Raw genomic sequence first — 14,818 nt, forward strand, 5'->3', positions numbered from 1 at the left:
GTGGCAGAACTGCCAAGAGTCACCAGCAGCCAGTCTGTGAGAATCAAGCACAGCCCTGACGATGTCTTGATTTGGACATTTTCTTGGTAAAAACTGTAAGCTAATAAATTCTCATTGTTTAAACCAACCTATTTCATGTTTTCTGCTTTAAGCAGCGTAGGGAACTAAAACAGCAATGTTCTACTTCTGATTGTCAAATGGCTTTGCCCTGAGATAAAAAATTTGAGGTTTCACTTCCTCATAGAGTTTCACTACAATCATAATGTAGAGAGAACTCAATAACAAAGCCCTGACCACAGAGGGAGGAGTAAATGTCTGTCCCTTCTGTTTTTAGTGAAGTTTTATTAATTTCATGTGTCATCTTAGCTAGGCTATGGTGTCAACTGTTTGGTCAAGCACTGCCCTACTTGTTGCTTACTGCATTGATCATCTCATTTTGTAGATGAGATTTGCATCTGCAAATCAGTTCACTGCATCTACAATCAACAAACAAGATTGCCCTCAGCAACTGGGTAGTCTCTCCATCCAATCAGATGGAGATCTCTTAAAAGCCAGAATTGAGAGTTTCATAAGTAATAAGAATTTCTGCCTCAAATTCAACATTGGCTCATGCTGGAATTTCCAGCCAGCCAGATTCTTCTGGGGAATTAGGACTCAGAACTTCAACATCACCTTTATCAGAGTTTCCAGCCTATGGACTGCCCTACAATTTGGACTTGCCAGCCCCTACAGTTGCCTGAGACAATTTCTTATATCATATACACACAAACCCACACACAGAGATGCAAATGCTGTTGCTTCTGTTTCTCTGGAGAATGCTGACTAATACAGAAGAGGTCAGTAAAAAACATCTAGAAAGGTGTCAGGAAAACTGAAAACGTCAGCTAGTGGTTTGCTTCCATGGGTGTAGAAGAAGCCCTAGCTATCCTTGTTCAATGCGATGTCCGATGATGTATGAACACATAATGCAGAGTTGGCAGAGGGAAGTGGCCTGATAGATGTTTCTCACACCTCTGTGGGCGACGTAGGGGAACCAGAGGTTCCTACGGCCTTCATGTGGATTGCAGGTTACTGGATTGGTAGGAGTATGTGCTGTGGGGACAAAGACTACAGTAGAAGGAATTTCCTAACCAGGGACTAACGTCCAGAAGCACAAGAATTCAGCTATGCCAGCATGGTGCCCCCAAAAGACAAGATGTGACACCAGTCCATGACCAAACCAGACAAGTCACCCCACTTCCTTCTAGCAGACACAGCAAGAACTTATGGGGCAGTGCATGGGCCTGAGTTATTGTGATAGATGCTGTGGTATGGCACTGTATTAGTTTCCTAGGGCTATCATAATAAAGTACCACAAATGGATGGTTTAAAAAAGAAATTTATGTTCCACAGCTCTGGAGGCTAGCAGTCTGAAATCAGGATGCCAACAGGGCCATTCTCCCTCTGAAATATGTAGGGGAGAATCTTTCTTTGCCTCATCTGTCTTCTGGCCTTTGCTGATAATCCTTAGCTTTTTTTTTTCTTTTTCTTTTTTTTTTTGGCTTGTGGATACATCGCTCTGCCTCTTCCATCTCCACAGGGCCTGGCTGGGTCTGTCTGAAAATTTCCTCTTCTGATACGATCCCCACTCATATTGGATTACAGCTCACCCTAATTCAGTTTGACATCATCTTAACTAATCACATCTTCAAATATCCTATTTCCAAATAGGGTCACAGTCACAGCACTGGGGCTTAGGACTTGAACAAACTTTTGGGGGACACAGTGCAATTCATAACAACCACTCATAGCCCCCTTCAGGAATGAAGGACTCGTTATCCCCAGCCGTAGGGAGTATTGACTGCAAATGGCTCTCAGCTCTCAAACCCCATCAGGGAATGTCTCGGCTGAGGAGAGATGCCTCCTCCAAAGTCACACATTCTTCCTGGATGGCTCAGTCACTAGACCAATGAATGAGGAGATATAAAGCCTTGGACCTCTAACTCCAATTTGGGACAGCTCTGAAGGATCATCCCATAGGGTAGTTGAGTTTTCCATTGAGACTGTATCACACCTAGACTCCTCCCTCTGCCCATTCCTGTTTCCCTCCTTTACCCTTCATAGGTATGGATCCCAGAAGCTTCCCTAATAAACCTCATCATAATCTCAGGATCTGTGACAATCTTACACCCCATGTGCCAGGAGGTCACATGAACCTATTTCCATATAGGCAGTTGCCATCTTGGAGTGAAGCAGAAGGAAGGAAAAGAAATTTGGCTCTCCCCAGAGTCTGTATGTTCTTTTGGGCTGAAGTAGTGATGGATGCTTTGTATCTAGTGATAAAGCCCAAAATGAAAACAGCCAAGAGATTCCTTAAGAAGAGAGACCTAAAACTCTCAGTGAAAATAATTAAAATGCCATGGTGACTAAAGGGGGAAATGCAAATGCAACAGTGACACAAGTACTTAGAGATGTGTACATACTGGAAAAACCATATGGAGTTCTATATAAAAAGAAAAATATTACAAGACCATTTGAGGATCACCATCACTGGAATTCTTTTCACAAAAGTAAGATTGTTCTCTATTTATGTTTGGCTCCCATAATAAGAAGCAGACAAATGATCTATTAATAGGCCATATATATGACTACCATGTGCTGGATATGATTGAATTAGAATCCCCACAGTATCAAATACCCACCTGGCTGGTTTAGAGTACACTCTGCACTTCACCACGCTGAATGGGAAGACTTACTTTCAAAGCTGTACATTGGTGTTGAAGAGATCTGGTTGCAGAATACCACAAATTGAATTGGAAGAGATGGGACCCTCATTGGCTCTGGTTCTGAGGAGGACACACCTGACATCAGATGAGCTTTAGAAGTTGTCTATGAAAATGCCTAGAGCCCTCAAGTAAAAGAAGAAGTAAAATACCTCTCAGAATGCTTTTGGTACAACATATGCAGGGATTCACATACAGAAGCAAGACCTAAGCAAACTGCAATCAGGAAAATGAAGGGGTTGAAGAAATTACCTGCAAAAAGGATAACAGTAGATCAGGAGAATAAATCAAAATTTTTTTTTAATTTGACACTACTTGACTTCCAGGAAGATGCAGAGTAGAATGGATTAAATTCACTCCACTCCATGGGACAAGATAGGGGATGGGGAGAAAATGACCAAGACTGAGGTCCTGGAGTGTGAGTAATCAAACACAATCTTAGGGAGGAGAGAGGCAGGATGGGGGAGAGCAGAGTAGGTCAGGTGACTGTGATCCTCAGTGGGGGTGAGCTGTGGTGTGAGGGGAGGTACGATCCGAGGGAACTAATCGTCCCTCTGCTGCAGCCTGCCCTAGCTGCTAGCTGGGGAAACTCCCCACGTGAGTCCATAGTTGACAGCACCTGCAGGGAGCCTGGAGGCAGACCTGATCCTCACTGTGGGGGGCTGGGCCTCTGGGCACTGGGAGTGATTGCCCAGCTGGGTGCTAGGAATAGCTAGACCGCAGTCATGGTGTCTGGTGGAGCTGCCAGGTGCCTGGTGTTGCGGGTAGACTGATCCCCCAGTTGCTGGTTGGCTCCCCAGTCCCCAGCAGGGACAAGCAGTTCAGCCCTGCAGGCAGGAGCAGCCCCACATGGTGCACCCGGTGCTCAAGCCGCTACCCGCAATGAGGGGCGGGGCTAAGGAAAAGCCAAATGCGCGCCACCTGCTGATAATAAACAGTAAGTGCAGGCCGACTGCTTACAGTCCAGGAGAGAACCTGAGGGTAGGAGGTGCCTCGGGATCACCACCTGCTGGACAGAAGGGGTGAGTGCAAGGAGGCTAACTCCCTATCTACCTAGGTTTTTGTTTTGTTTTGTTTTGTTTTATTTTCCTAATGTTCTTTTTTATTTTCCTGTTTTTAAAAATATTTTTCTGTATATTTTTATTAGTAGCATAATTGTTTTTTCATTATTTTTATTTTTATAGATATTTTATATTTTTATTATTTTTTCTTATTTTATGAATTATTTTTATTATTCTATTTATGTCATTTTTTTTCTTAAATTTTTCTCTCCCTTTGGTGGGCACCAGTCTGAGTTCACTCCCAATATATTTTGGGGTGTCTCCTTCTGACTCTGGGGCCTACTACTGTTGACGTGTGTTTTGTTGTTGTTGTTTTTCATACTTTTATTATTTCTTTTTTTTACCTTTTTTTCTTTTTGGTGGGGGGGTGCATGGGCCGGGAGTAGAGCCTGGGTCTCCCGCAGGTTGGGGGATGGGCCATTCTACCACTGAAGTATCTGTGCATACCAGCCTAGCTTCTAACAGACCCTCAAGTTGAACTGTATCCCCTACATGAGATCTGGACCTTGATTTGGTGGGGAATAACTGACAAACTAAGTGCAAAAAGGAAACCTTCAATGCAAAATCAAGTAAATACAAAACTTTGGATGAGTGAAGGGAACCAACTTGCAAAATAACTATATTAAGGTAATCAAAGCCCTAAACACAGCAGAACATCACAGAGCACATGAGAACCTAAGCAGAAATAGCCCAGCCATACAACCAAGTGAGAATTCAGTGTCAAGAATATGGAACAATACTCAAGGATATTTAGAAAGAAATAGAGGCTATCAGGAAGATAATAGAAGAGTATAAAGAAAAATTTGGAAGACGATATAGAAAAATGACTGATCTCACAAAAATAAAAAATACAATAGACCAAATTAGAAATATACTGGAGACATGTAATAGCAGATCTGAAGAAGCAGAAGGAAGAATGAGTGAGCTAGAAGACAGAACAATTGAACTAGAGCACACAAAAGAACAAAAGACAAGATGGAAAAAATGAAACTAGACCTTAGGGAAATGACAGACAACAAGACAACTAACTGGGAAAGCTGGTTGATGATACAATCAGGGAAAACTTCCCAACCCTTATAAAAGACATAAATATGCAAATCAAAGAACCCAAATGAACTACAAATAGAATAAATCCAAATAGGCCTACTCCAGGACACATATTAATCAAACTGTTAAATGTTGAAGAGAAACAGAAAGTCCTGAAAGCAGCATGAGAAAAGTGATCTATATTCAAGGGAAAACATATAAGACTGACTTCAGACTACCCAACAGACACCATGGAACCAAGAAGGCAGTGGTATGACATATTTAAGATCCTGAACAAGAAAGGCTCTCAGCCAAGAATTCCTTATCCAGCCAAGTTACCCTTAAAAGTTGAGGGAGAGATTAAAATCTTCAAAGACAAACAATGATTGGGAGAACTAGTCAACAAGAGACCAGCCCTGTAAGAAATACCAAAGAGAGTCCTATCAGCTGAAAATAAAAAAAGACAGGAGGGGTAGATTTGGAAGACAGTGCAGAATTGAAGGTAACAGTAGTGGTGATTTAAAGGATAAAAAGAGAGAGAAGGAAAATAATATATAGACCTGACAAATAAAAACTAAAGGATAAAAAGAAAAACGAACAAATAAACAAAAAAACTAAAAGACAAGGTGGTGGGGGTACAAGGGTAGTTCAGTGGTAGAATTCTCACCTGCCATGCGGGGGACCCGGGTTCAATTCTTGGTCCATGCACTTCCCCAAAACAAACAAACAGAAGCAAGCAAGCAAACAAGCAAACAAACAAAAATTCAACAAATGGTACTGCAATAATGGGATGCTCACATGGAAAAATAATGAAATTTGATTCCCACCATACAGCATACAAAATAATATAAAATAAAAACTAAAGGATAAGATGGTAGATTCAAGAACTGCTTTTATAGTAATTACTTTGAACGTTAATGGACTAAACTCACCAATTAAAAGATTCAGACTGGCAGAATGGATTAAAAAACGTAGTTCAGGCTGCCAGCTTTGCTGAGACTCCTTCGCATGGGCTGCCCACAGCAGGCCTGCAGTGGCTTACGTGACATGAAGGGTGTTCTGGGAGCCCTGTGGCCACGGCAGTTACCGGCACTGCGATACAGGAGAGTTTCGGCTGTGTTGGGGCCAACCGCTTCCACCAGCTGCCGGATGATGGGTCAGGTTTGTTCGACATACTGTGTGAGGACAAGTGTAGGCACCAGCAGCAGCTGCAGTGCAAGTGGTGCGATGAGGCAGCTGTGGCCAGGGCTGGCAACTGTAGCTTTAGCCCACTAAACCATGGAGTGAAGGCTACCCAAAGAGGTTGAATCTAAATGCAAGGAAATGGATAGAAGTGATGATAACAGATTAGCAGATTTATAAGAAACAGTGCCACACTGAAGGTGAATATGATTGAAAGGGGGTGTATAGTGCCATGTATCCCAGTGATTAAATTTATGTTTATAAATAAGTTCTCACATGAATCATTTGAATGGTTCGACAGTGGACAAAGAATAAATAGTAGAGGAATATGGGGGGGGGACTAAAAATGTATGCTATGGAAATAGTTAACAGGGAAATACCAACAGTACCACAGTACTACCAGGGGCAACTAACTTGGGAGGGACAAGTGATAAGGGGCAGTTTTGTTTTGTTTTGTTTTAGGCTCTGAAATCTCAGTGGGATTTATTTATTTTTTTTTAATATTTTTATTATAAACAATAAACCGACATACCAACATTCTTGACATACAAACGTTCTTTACATGGTTACAATCAGTAGCTCACAATATCATCACATAGTTGTATATTCATCACCAAGATCATTTTTTTGAACATTTCCATCTCTCCAGAAAAAGAAAAGAAAAAAAAACCTCATACATTCCATACCCCTTACCACTCCCTTTCATTGACCACTAGTATTCAATCTACTCAATTAATTTTTACCTTTGCTCCCCCTATTATTTGTTTTTTTTTAATCCATATTTTTTACTCATCTGTCCATACCATAAATAAAAGGAGCATCAAACACATGGTTTTCACAATCACACAGTCACATTGCAAAAGCTATATCATTATACAATCATCTTCAAGAAATATGGCTGCTGGAACACAGCTCTACAGTTTCAGGTACTTCCCTCTAGCCACTCTAATACACCTTAAACTAAAAAGGGGATATCTATATAATACGTAAGAATAACCTCCAGGATAACTTCTTGATGCTGTTTGAGATCTCTCAGGCACTGACAGTTTATTTTGTCTCATTTCTCTCTTCCCCCTTTCAGCCAAGAAGGTTTTCTCAATCCCTTGATGCTGAGTCCCAGCTCATTCTAGGATTTCTGTCCCACATTGCCAGGGAGGTTTATACTCCTGGGAGGCATGTCCCATTTAGAGAGGGGGAGGGCAGTGAGTTTGTGTTGGCTGAGAGAGAGAGAGGCCACATCTGAACAACAAAAGAGGTTCTCTGAGGGTGACTTTTAGGCCTTAATTTTAAGTAGGTTTAGCCTATCCTTTGTGGGAATAAGTTTCATAGGAACAAACCCCAGGATTGAAATCTTGGCCTATTGATTTGATTGTCCCCACTGCTTGCACGAATATCAGGAATTCTCCAAATGGGGAAGTTGAATTTTCCCCTTTCTCCCCATTCCCCCAAGGGGACTTTGCAAATACTTCTTTTATCACTCTGGGATTTATTGGGGCATCACACTAACCTGGACAAACCGTCATCAAAACTAATGCCCTATTCAAAGTTCCATGTACTTGTGATGTTCAATTAAACTGGCCATATAGGTTAAATTGGGAAATGCACTAGTCAAAACATAAATTTTATAACAAATAAACATTTCCGGTAAGGGGTAGTTTTGATTTGCTCATGAATGACATTATGTTTGCTGGTTCTTTGTCATTATGGAACAGTGAAAATTGTCTAAAGTTGAGAGTGCTGCTGATTGTACAACCAAATGAAGATACTGTAAGACGTGGTTTGTTTATTTTGAACATAATTCACGACACCCAATAGATAGAGAGAGCCAAAGGATACAATGGGTAAGAAGTACAATGGCAAACGGTGACACATATATGATGGAGTTTGGTAGGAGGGACGTCGAGGGGCACATGACTGACTGAACAAGGGGCTGTGCAAATTAAGCCAGAAACAAAAGAACAAATACGCTAAGGTCTCTTCTCAGAAAATACTTCTAAAAAAATGGGAGCCTTGATTGTGGGCGCTTAGAGCAGTCACATTTAGTCTGAAGTTTCAGATGCATTTCTAAATTTTGGGACACTGAGTTATGTGTCTATCAGCTGGTATTTCCCTGGAACTTTGAGAAGCTCTGTGACACCTTGGTCTCAGAAATGGAGTGCTGCAGACCTGAAAGTTAGCATAGCTATATATAAATAATAACAGTTAAAGTAACTGAAAAAGAGATCAGGCCTCAATTGGAGTTTAAAACAAAGCCAATCTGGTTGGGTCTAAGGGGAATTAGAATGCAGGGTAAAAGATGATAGTGTATTCATGTTAGACCTTCAGCTACTGTATAAGATCAAAGACAGAGAGGTTTATTATGTCTAGAACCTAAATTTTCTGTAACATAACTTAAATCAACCTTTCTGGATAACTCATTTAAACAACCCAAACTCCTGGAGTCCAGAATGGAAACAAGACCTTGTAATTGTCTATAGCTTAAGGTAATACCATGATGCATCTCAGACCATGTATTGGTAGAGTCCCTTGGAGGATCTGAGGGGGAAAAATTATATATACATGGAACTATCAAACTCTTCCATCTGGGAAACCCCAGGTACCCTCCCAACCACTTGGTTGGGACTCCCAAGAAAATAAGCCAAGCCCTTGATTTTTTTTTTTTTTTTTTGATTTTGATTTTGAGGCTCATTCTTACAAAACTTATTTCTGTAGGGGAGAAGCTAAAACTACCCAAAAATGAGGTTTAGGTGTTGCTTCTAGGAAGCCTTTTTGTTGCTCATATGTGGTCTCTCTCTAAACCCAACTCTGCGAGGAAAATTACTGCCCTCCTGCTATATGGTAAAGCCATTCAGGGGTGAAAATCTCCCTGACAATGAGGGACATGACTCCTGGGGATGAGTCTGGCCCAAACTATACTTTGAAATTTTCTCTAATAACTACTTGTTAAACTGTACTTTGAAATTTATCACTTTTCTGCATATATGTTATATTTCACAATTAAAAATGTTTAAAAATTTGATGGAAAGTAACCAAAAACCACAGTTTTATTGTATTCTATTTATTTAAGAGAATTATTAAATATCAATTAGCTTAAAAAAAGAGAGAGAGACTACTCCCCAATTTAAAAATGGGTAAAAGACATGGTTAGATACTTTTCCAAAAAGGAAATACAAATGGCTCAAAAGCATATGAAAAGATGCTCAACTTCACTAGCTATTAGGGAAATGCAAGTCAAAACCACAATGAGATATCATTTCACACCTAGTAGAATGGCCATTATCAAAAAACCAGAAAACTACAAGTGCTAGAAAGGATGTGGAGAAATAGGTACATTTATTCTCTGTTGCTGGGAATGTGGAATGATAAAATCACTCTAGAGGGCAGTTTGGCAGTTGTTCAGGAAGCTAAGTATAGAACTGCCATACAATCCAGCAATCCCATTGCTAGTTATATACTCAGAAGAACTGAAAGCAGGGATACAAACAGACATTTGCACATCAATATTTATAGTGGCATTATTCATAATTACCAATAGATGGAAACAGCCCAAATGTCCATCATCAGATGAGTGGATAAACAAACTGTGATACATATGTACAATGGAATATTACACAGCTGTAAGATGGAATAAAGTCACGACACATGCAACAACATGGATGAACCTTGAGAATATTATATTGAACAAAATAAGCCAGAAACAAAAGGAAAAATACTGTATGGTTTCACTAATATGAATGAACTGTAATGAGCAAACTCTGAGAATTAAAGTTGAGAACACAAGTTATCAAGAGACAGAGGGTAGAGCTTGGACATTTGATGCTTAAGGAGTACAGAATGTCTAACAAGATTGACTATAAAGATTCAGAAATGGATAGCACATTACTGTGTGATGGTAGCACAATACTGTAATTATGAACAAAACTGATTGTGAGTATGGTTGAATGAGGAAGGCTAAGGACACCAGAAGGAAAAAATAGAAAATAAAAACTGAGATTGGAGTGGATAATGATGGTGATCAAATGTACAAATATAAGAAAGTTTTTAAATGAGAGAGAACAAATATCTGTTATCATTGCAAGGTGTTAAAAATGGGATGGTATATGGAAAAGTACAATTAATGCAAACTAGGATCTATAGTTAATAGTAACAATGTAATATTCTTACATTAATTGTAACAAAGGCGATATACCAAAGCTAAACATCGATAAGAAGGGTGTGCTAGTTTGAAACTATTATGTACCCCAGAAAAGTCACATTATTTTCCTAATCCAACTTTGTGGGGACAGACCTGTTTCTGGGGTGGGGCCTTTTAATTGATTGCTTCCATGGAGGGTGACCCATTCAATTGTGAGTGAGGCCTTTTGATTAGATGGAGATGTGGCTCCACCCATTCAATGTGGATCTTGAAGAGTTTACCGGAGTCTTTTAAAAGGGGAAACATTTCAGAGCCAACAGACACAAACATTTGGAGATGTCTGGAGTATTGATAGACACGTTTGGAGATTAAGACAGAAATAGCCCTAGTGATAAGCAAGGACTCACAGAAATAAAACATGAAGAGAAGAAATCTTCAACCTCAGGAGAGAAACCACTGATTGTACACTTAGGGTGGATTATATTGTGTGTGAATAAAACTGTTTAAACAGAAAGATACAAGTTCTGGAGAGGATGTGGAGAGAAGATGTGTTGGTAGGGAAGCAGAGTGCTGCTGCCCCTCTGGATGGCAGTGTGACAGTTCCACAGCAGGCTAAGTATAGTGTTGCCATATGATCCTGCAATCCAATTGCTAGGTGTATACCCAGAAGAACTGAAAGCAGGGGCACAAATAGCCATTGGCATACTGATATTTATGGTAGCATTATTCACAATTGCCAATGGATGGAGTTAGCCTAAGGATACATCAATGATGAGTGGAAAGGCAAACTGTGATGTATACGTATGATGGGAATATCATGCAGCTGCAGAAAGGAATGAAGATATGAGGCAAGCAGTGAGGTCCGTGAACCTTGAGGACATTACGTTGAGTGAAGTAAGTCAGAAACAAAACCACAAATATTGTATGGTCTTACTAATATAAACTAACTATAGTGAGCAAAGTCTGAGAATTAAATTTGAGAGGATAGGTTATCAGAAGACAGAAAGTGGGAAGAAACTGAGCAACCAATGATTAAGGAGTACAAGATGTGCAATAAGGCTCAGTGTAAAAGTTCCTAGATCGTAAGTTCCTATAGCAGCCACATTTACTCTTGAGTTTTAACTGTTATCTCTAAATTCTGAGATGCTCTGCTCTTTATGTATAGCCTGGTAGTTCCCTGGAACTTTGGGTTTCTGTGTGATACCTGAGACTCAGAGCTGGAGTTCTTTAGCTCTGAATGTCAGTATTACTCTACACAACAACTGTTAAAGAAGTTGAAAAAGAGATCAAACTTTAATTAAAGATATGAATGAAGCTGATCTGGTTAGGACTAACGTAAATCAGGATATAGTGTAAAGGATGCTATTGCCTATATTTTAAAACTTCAACTTCTGTGGGAAATCAAAGGAAAAGATGTTTATTTTTTCCAAAATTTAAATGTTCTGTAGCACACTATCTGATTTAACCTGTCTGGTCAGTTTATTTAAATAACCTAATTACATGGAAACTAGGATAGGGAAAGAGATCTTGTTATTCTGTCTAGGTTATTATAACACCCATATACATTTCAGTGTATTTGTGGCAGAAAATAAAAAAGTATTTGCAAAGTCCCTCTAGGGACTGGAGGAAAAATGTGGAGCTATTAAACATCCTCACCTAGGGAATTTCTGATATTCTCTCAAGCATTAGGGACTCCCAGTTTAATAAGCCAAGCTCTCAATCTTGAGGCTTACACTTATGAAACTTATTTCTGTATTATGAAGCTAAGCCTACTTATATATAAGAGTCACCTTAAGAGAACCTCTTTTGTTGTTCATATGTGGCCTCTCTAAGCAAAATTCTGCAAATGAACTCATTATCTTCCCCTCTACATGGGACTTAACTCCTAGGGTTGTAAGTCCCCTGGTGATGAGCGACTTGACTCCCATGGATGAGCCTGACCCTGGCACTATGAGGTTGAGAATGCCTTCTTGACCAAAAGACAGAAGAGAAATAAGACAACATAAAATTTCAGTGGCTAAGAGATCTCAAATAGAGTGAAGAGGTCATCCTCAGAGTTACTCCTACACAAGCTTCAGCTGGATATCACAAATTGCCACAGTACACCAAGCCCCAACCAACAGTACTCTTAATACCTGGGCTCTAAGACTCTATAAAAGTTCTACCTATTAAGTTTATTTTTTCAGAAACTTAAAGCCTCCAGATTGTTCTTATGCCAGATAAGCCCAGACACCCAGAGGTACCAGTCTCTCCAAGAACATCAACCAATTTCATGCTTCTACCCCCTAATGTTGACACCCCTTTTCAGCATGAAAGTTAAAATGGTCATTGTCCCAATGTCCCTGGAGATTGCGAGAAGGATCAAGTGAGAGGGAGGAGTTGTACTGAGAATTAGGATTTAAAAACAATTATGACTACTGATTCATTATACAGATGTTTCTATTTAGTTTCTAGTGTATTAGAATAGACAGAAGGAAACATCTGACATTGTTGAACTATAATCCAGTAACATCAGGCATAAAATACAGGATTCCCACACACCTTGCATTGGTGAAGGAAATTGGTTACAATTGATGATAGCACTTTCTTTTGTAATTGTACTATTTTTTAACAATAGTTACATTTATTACAATTGATGAAAGATTATTAAAGTAGTACAAGTACTATAGATTATTAAAGTAGTACAAGATAATCCAATCAGCTGACATCTTTTAAGGCAGGTAAGAAACTTTTTCCCTTTGATAATGGTTGTATAACTATATAGCCTTCATCTTGTAATCATGTGATTATAAAAACCTTATGACTGACACCTCTTTATCCAGTATATGGGTGGATGAATAATAAAATAAAGACATACATAAAAATATAGGTTGGGAGTATGGGGGAAAAACCCTATGTAAACTATGGACAATAGTTATTAGTACTACTTTATAATCTTTCATCAATTGTAATAAATGTAACCATTGTTAAAAAATAGTACAGTCTTCTGGGTTAAGATGGCAGCTTAACAATGTGCACATTTTAGTTCGCCCTCCAGAACAACTACTAAATAACCAGACACAGTACAGAACAGCTCCTGGGGCCACATCAGTGACCAGACACACAGCATACCCCAGTCTGGACCAATTGGACCGGCTGCGAGCCTCCCCAGAACCCAGGGAGAGTCCACCAAAGTTAAAGGTACTGCATCATCTTACGCTGGTGGGACCTGCAGGCAGACAAGTGCCACATATTGGGCAGGATAAGAAAAACAGAGTCCAGAGACTTCACAGGAAAGACTTTCAACCTGCTGGATCTCACCCTCAGGGAAAACCAATGCAGGTGACTCTTTCCTCCTTATAGGAGGCCAGTTTGGTCTGGGAAAATCTGACTGGGGTCTATAATATCTAAGTAGACCCTCCTAAGGGTGGTGGTGGGGGATAGGCACCATACAAGCAGGGCCAGAAACAAGAAAACAAGAACTGAAAAATTCTCCTCTGTTAAACAAAACCTAAGCTAGAGGTCCAGATAAAGCTGAACTGAATGTCCTAAAGAACAGATAGACAACAAATTCATTCAGCAAGAAAACCCTAGGTAAAAGAAATGGAAGCAATCTCCAGAATAAACTAATTAAGGTAATTAAATGCCTAGACACCAGCAAAAAATAACAAATCACACTAGGAAAATTGAAGATATGGCCCAGTCAAAGTAACAAACCAACAATTCAAATGACATATAGGAGTTGAAACAATTCATTCAGAATATATGAACAGACATGGAAAACCTCATCAAAAACCAAATCAATGAATTGAGGGAGTATATGAAAAAGGTAAGGAATGAACAAAAAGAAGAAATTGAAAGTCTGAAAAAACAAATCACAGGGCGGGCCGCGGTGGCTCAGCGGGCAAGAGTGCTTGCCTGCCATGCCGGAGGACCCCGGTTCGATTCCCGGCCCTAGCCCATGTAAAAAACAAACAAACAAACAAAAAATATAATAAAAACAAGAAAATGTTTAAAGATGTTTCCCTTCCTTCCTTCTATCCTTCCTTCCTTCTCTGTCTTTCCTTCCCTTCCTCCCTCTCTCTAAAAAAAAAAAAAAAAAACAAAAAAACAAAAAAACAAATCACAGAACTTATGGGAATGAAAGGCAAGGTAGAAGAGATGAAAAAAAAACAATGGAAACCTACAATGGTAGATTTCAAGAGACAGAACATAGGATTAGTGAACTGGGGGATGGAACATCTGAAATCTGGCAAGAAAAAGAAAATATAGGGGAAAAAATGGAAAAATATGAGCAGGGACTCAGGGAATTGAAAGACAATATGAAGCACATGAATATACGTGTTGTGGGTAATCCAGAAGGAGAAGAGAAGGGAAAAGGAGGAGAAAAACTAATGGAGGAAATTATCACTGAAAATTTCCCAACTCTTATGAAAGACTTAAAATTACAGATCCAAGAAGTGCAGCGTACCTCAAAGAGAATAGATCCAAATAGACGTACTCCAAGACACTTACTAATCACAATGTCAGAGGTCAAAGAGAAAGAGAGAATCTTGAAAGCAGCAAGAGAAAAGCAATCCATCACATACAAGGGAAACCCAATAAGACTATGCGTAGATCTCTCAGCAGAAACCATGGAGGCAAGAAGACAGTGGGATGATATATTTAAATTA

General features: G+C 39.6%; 1 long non-coding RNA gene and 1 pseudogene across 2 annotated transcripts in view; both read left to right on the plus strand.

Moving 5' to 3' along the window:
* Positions 1 to 14,818, plus strand: part of LOC143659508 (uncharacterized) — a 97,315-nt gene that overhangs the window by 24,853 nt on the left and 57,644 nt on the right. The window lies entirely within an intron of this gene.
* Positions 2,298 to 3,103, plus strand: LOC143665022 (ribosome production factor 2 homolog pseudogene; annotated as a pseudogene).

The sequence above is a fragment of the Tamandua tetradactyla genome, chromosome 2 (assembly GCF_023851605.1).
Source record: "Tamandua tetradactyla isolate mTamTet1 chromosome 2, mTamTet1.pri, whole genome shotgun sequence".
NCBI lineage: Eukaryota > Metazoa > Chordata > Mammalia > Pilosa > Myrmecophagidae > Tamandua > Tamandua tetradactyla.